Here is a 5,816-nt window from a genome sequence, read left to right as displayed (position 1 = left end):
TAATCTGTGTGATTATCTAATCGTTGAGTGAGTTCAAAGAATCTGATCGTTTGAGGTACCACTATAGTTAGATTGTCAGGCCATTTTATCCTGGGAGGAAAATTCCACAACCTCGGGTACTTGAGGGGAATTATTTCCTTAAAGACACTCCGTGATTTCGGAAGACTTGGCTTTAACTTTCCTTTTCATCTTATTCTGAAATTATAACAAACTTCTTGGATATATCATTTTTCATCTTGTGTTGAAGGTGTTGAAACTTCAAGTTACTCTTGACAAGTTTGTTCTTGAACTTAGTTAAAGTGTATACTACATAACATACATATTTTTGTGTACCTGGAAAATTGAAAAAGACAACAAGAAAAATAGAAAAGAAAATACTATTTACACTTGTCCTATTTTAATTCCTCTCTTCTGTAACAGAATTTTACTCCTCCACTATGTACATTTATTACTCACGTGTTCCACCTCATCCTCTCACTATCATCATCAAATGGTACACATTCAATCCATCATTCAAGCATATATACTATATGATGCTTCCACGTGGAAACTCAAGGATCATAAGGACCAATTCCTAAAGTCACTACAGATCCATACATCAGTTGTTGTCTATTCTTTCCTTTTCTTTCTCCTTTTTTTCTTTTTTAATTTTCTTAATAATTATAGCATGTATTTTAGATGCTAGCATCAATTTTTCAACATCCCCTCTTAAGTTGGTGGGTATAGAAAAAACCCCAACTTGGTCAGTAAATCATGATGAGAAGCTCTTGATAAAGGCTTAGGAAATAAGTTGGCAAGATGATGCTTCGATGGGACAAAAGAAAGAGTGATAAGGCATAAAAGATATTATTGACGAACGAAATGGCATTCCAACTCTACATGCTTATTTCGTTCATGAAAGACCAAATTTTTGGCAATATAAAGAGCAGCCTGACTGTCGAAATAAATAGGAATCAGCAAAATCGATGGTGCGGATCCAAGAGTCACACTAACCATCTAATTTTTTCATTCACTCTACGCATAGATCTATACTTTGCTTCTGCAGAAGATAGTGACACCAAGACTTTCTTCTTTGATTTCCATGAAATAGGTGCTCCTCCTAGATTAACGTAAAATCCACTTGCAGATCTTCTTGTATCCTTGCAGGAACCCCAATCTGTGTCTCAAAATGCCAACAAATTAAAAGATAGATTAGCTGAGAGTAGGATTCCTTATGCCAGATCTGCTCGAAGGCACCTCAAGACTCGAAGTGCTGCATTATAATGATGAAGACTAGGACTTTCTATAAATTAATTTAAAATCAGCACCACAAATGATAAATCTAGTCGAGTATGAGTGAGGTAGTTTAGTTTTCCAACCAGTTGTCTATACAAAGTAGGATTTTCTAAGAACGGGGAATCATTTTGATGTATATTACAGGAAGGTTCCAAATTACAGAAAATTGAAGGTCCAGATACATCCTGCAACAGATCCATGGTAAATTTTCTTTGTGTAATTGAAAACCCTTGCTTTTCTCTAAGAATTTCTATTCCTAGGAAGTAGTGAGTGTTTCCCAGATTTTTGACTTTGAATTCTTAATTGAGAAATGTAGTGATGGATAAAATCTCAGAAACATCATTTCTAGTCATGAGTATGTCATCCACATAGACTGCTATAATGGAAATAAGATCACCTGATCTATTATAAAACAATGAATAATCATTTAATAAACTGGAGTAGACTTTGAATTGCAATGCCCCAGCAAGCCTAGCATACCATTGCCTTGAGGATTGCTTTAGGCCATACAGAGACTTCCTTAATGGATAGACTTGACCAGGATTATCAGGCTTCAATCCTGGTGAAAATTACATGTAAACCTCTTCCTACAAATCTCCATGCAGGAAGGCATTATTTATATCAAGTTGAGAAATACTTCATCCCCTCTTTACAGCTACTGTCAGGAGACATCTTATGGTGGTCATTTTGACCACAGGTGAGAATGTCTCTATGTAGTCATTTCCCTTCTTCTGAATGTCTCTCCTTACCACTAACCTAGCCTTCGATCTCTCCTTACTTCCATCAGAGTTGTGTTTAACCTTATACATCCACTTACATGGAAATGGTTTTTTCTCTTTAGGCAGATTCACCACTTCCCAAGTTTGATTTTGTTTGGGAGCTTGTATTTCTGCATTCATTGCCTTTCTCCATAGTGGATGAATACATGCCTTCTTATAGCTTATTGGTTCAGATAAAACACTTAAATATGTAAAAATCTATTGATTAGGGATAGAAGGAGCATTAAAAGAATAAGCACTACTATTAGCATGGGGAACAAGACACTCTCTTGTAAAATAAGTGAGAATAATATCGTTGCAAACAAAATCCTTAATATAAACAGGTTTAATAATTCCTCTTGATGATTTACTGGTAGGTTAAGGTGCTGGCTCTGTGATGATAGAAATTACATTTGGTAGAGGTGATTGTGGTGGTGGTGGTGTTTGAGGTAGGTTGGTGGATAAGTTAGTATCTATAGTGACTTGTGATTGTGAGGAACTTTTGTGATCTGGTGAGGTGATTTCTGGTTCTGGGAAGTCCTAAAATTCTGGAAAAATGGGCTACGAACTAGTAGGTTGATTTGAAAAAAGAAAAGAGTTTTAATGAAAAATTATATCTCTAGAGACAAACATTATATTATTTTTCCAGTCAAATAATTCGTAACCCTTTTAGTTTTGAGGGTATCCCATAAACACACATGCTGTAGCTCTAGGCTCAAAATCTCCCCTGTGTTGAGTTAAAGTAGATTCATAGCAACGACACCTAAAATATTTGAGAGTGTCATAATCAGGTTATTTTCCAAACAGAAGTACAAAAGAAGTTTTCCCTTAAAGAAATTTGAAAGGAAACAAGTTTATCAGATGTGTAGCAGTCAGAATGTACTCTCCCCAAAATTTGATAAGAACCTTTAATTGAAACATGATTCCCCTTTCAATCTCCAACAAGTGTCTATGTTTTCTTGCAATAATTCTATTTTGTTGAGGGGTAGCAACACAATATGTTTGATGGAGAATACCTTCTCTCTTTAGAAAAGCTGATTGTCCTGATCCTTTCCCCAACTCTAGAGCATTATCAGATCTAATGCACTTCACCTTCACATTAAATTGTCTTTCTACCATGGATAAGAAACTTTTCAATATAGAAAAGGCATTACACTTTGTGGTTAGTAAAAATGTCTATGTTCCTCTACCATAGTCATCTACTATAGTTAGAAAATACTTGAATCCATTGTAGGTAGCATATTTATAAGGACCCCAAGTGTCAACATGAATTAATTTAAAAATGCTTTTTGATTTAATGCTACTAGTTGGAAAAAAAGTCTAGTTTTCCTTGCTTGTGGATAGACATCACAAAAGAAATCAGGATTTGAAGAAACATTGATGAAATTGAAATTTCTCATTAGTGATAAGGGAAAATTTCCCAATCTGGAATGCCAAAGGCTTACATTGGAGACAGAATTAATAGAAATAATAGTAGATTTAGACAAGAAATTGAAAACATGACTGGTACTTTGTTTCTTCTGTATTACAGTCATGCTAATAGTAGACTCCTTAACTTCAGAACTAGCTTGTTGCAAGACATAACGACCTCCCCTCACTACATCAAAAGTTTGTCCCTTTTTCATAGAAGGGGACTGTAAAATACATCCAAAAGAATCAAAATATGTAGAAATTAAAATTGGCAACATAATTTGTGAATAGATAACAAATTATATTTAAAATCTGGAACATAAAGGACACCATTTAGAGTAAGGTTAGGCTGAATAGTAATGTTGCCTATGTGTGTCATAATGATTTTGAAAGAATTAGGCAAACCTATAGCTACCAATGTTAGTAGAGAAGTAAGACTACAAAATGAACTAGAATTATACTACATATGCACAGAATCCCCCGTATCTATAATCCAGGTATTATGATCAAAAGTCTTAAAACATATTCCTGAATATTTGAGAATAGTACCAGCCACTTTATTTGCATTAATCTCTGATCCTGATGCTTTACCTTGCCCCAATTGAGCTTGCTTAAATATGTTCATGATCTGTGAGACCTGCCTTTGATTGAATTCTCCTCCATCTATGCAGCTGTACATATTTGGCTCAACCTCACTCTCATCATAAATTTCCCCTATTATTGTTGCATTTCCCCTTGCTCCTTCTTGAATTCCTTTTGAATTGGTGAATTAGAAATCATCAGGAAACCCTATAAGTCTATGGCAATTAGTCTCTTCATGTCCTATTTTGAGACAACAGTTCAGCTCAAATTTGGGTTATAGTTCACCTTCTTCCATTTGTTCTTGTAAGGTTGATTTCCAAACCTCTGAGTGGAGTTTGTTTCCCCAAATCTCTGAGCATGATCAGATTTCCCAAACTTCTGATTGGGGTTAGGTTGTCAAAACCTTTTATTAATAAATGGTTTTTGAAATTAAAATTTTCCTCTATGAGGTTGTCTTCCAGCTTTTGAAAAAGGTTCTTCCTGCTTTCTTGTCATGAATGACATAGTTTCACTAGGAAACTGAGCATTAGCAAATACTTCTCTCTAATTCTCATCTTTTAACAAGAGAGAATAAGCATGATCAAGGGTGTCATGTGGGTTTTCCATCATTATACTACTTCTTATCTGGTAATACACCTCGTTTAACCCCATTAAAAATTGCATAAGCCTTTGATCTTACAAAGACTTTGTTAGTTTTCTTTGCGCATCACATACAGAAATACAAGAACCTGTTACATTAGCATTTAGCGAATCTAATTCATCCCATAATTTCTTAAGTCTCATGAAGTATCCAGCTATGTCCAGATTACCTTGCACTAAGCTTGTGATTTCCTTTTGCAGATAGAAAAGCTTTACTCTACTGGTTTGCCCAAACTTATGGTCCAAGCCTACCCATTAATCTCTAGCTATTTTGGAGTATATGACACTGCCCCTTATGTCCCTTGATACTGAATTTAGTATCCAAGAGGTAACCATGTGATTGCATCGACTCCACTACTAGTAGGTTGGATCGTTGGCATCTGGTGGGGTTAGAGTTCCTTTGATGAAGCCTAGCTTGTTCTTAGCTGAAAGTGCATGAATAAAGATCTATGCCATCCTAGGAAACCTTTTCCATCAAATAGAGCATTGACAAGGTTTTGTCCAGGAGCATCTGAGGCTTGAAGGTGATAAGGATGATTGACATTAATACAATTTCCATTCCCAAATCCACTTCCAAATTCGATGGTGATAGAGTTGATGGAGTTGCTTGGGGTTTCATCTCCCATGGTGATGATGATGATGATAAAGGTCTAGTGATTAACAGGGATTTTAATGTAATGGTTTGCTACAAGCTCGTTGGATTAATATGATCTCTCTGATACCATGAAAGAAAGAAATATGAAGAATGATTTGCGGAAATTTTCCACACCTTTATTCATTTCCTTCATGTGTATATGTACAAGTGTTTTGTGTATAAACAAAAATAAAAAAGAAAATACTATTTAATTTGTCCTATTTCTATTCCTCTCTTCTATAACAGAATTTTATTCCTTCACTATGTATATTTATTACTCACGTGTTCCACCTCATCCTCTCATTATCAACATCAAATGGTACATATCTAATCCATCATTCAAGCATATATGCTAGCTGATGTGTCCACGTGGAAACTCGAGGATCATAAGGACCACGTCCTAAAGTCACTACAGATCTACACTTACGTTGTTGTCTGTTCTTTCCTTTTCTTTCTCCCTTTCTTTGTTTTTTAATTTCCTCAATAATTACAGTATGTATTTTAGATGATAGCATCAA

The 5,816-nt window shown here is 35.1% G+C and overlaps 1 long non-coding RNA gene across 1 annotated transcript; it reads left to right on the top strand.

Annotated features, from left to right (window-relative positions):
• Positions 1–553: 553 nt before the first annotated feature.
• Positions 554–5,523, top strand: LOC107851052. The gene is made up of 2 exons (XR_001668850.2): positions 554–1,476; positions 4,866–5,523. It is a non-coding gene; the product is annotated as an uncharacterized LOC107851052 (long non-coding RNA).
• The last annotated feature ends 293 nt before the right edge of the window (positions 5,524–5,816 follow it).

This window comes from Capsicum annuum, chromosome 12, assembly GCF_002878395.1.
Source record: "Capsicum annuum cultivar UCD-10X-F1 chromosome 12, UCD10Xv1.1, whole genome shotgun sequence".
Classification (NCBI taxonomy): Eukaryota; Viridiplantae; Streptophyta; class Magnoliopsida; order Solanales; family Solanaceae; genus Capsicum; species Capsicum annuum.
Note: the sequence above shows the minus strand (reverse complement) of the source record. Positions and strands in the feature narration are given on the sequence as shown.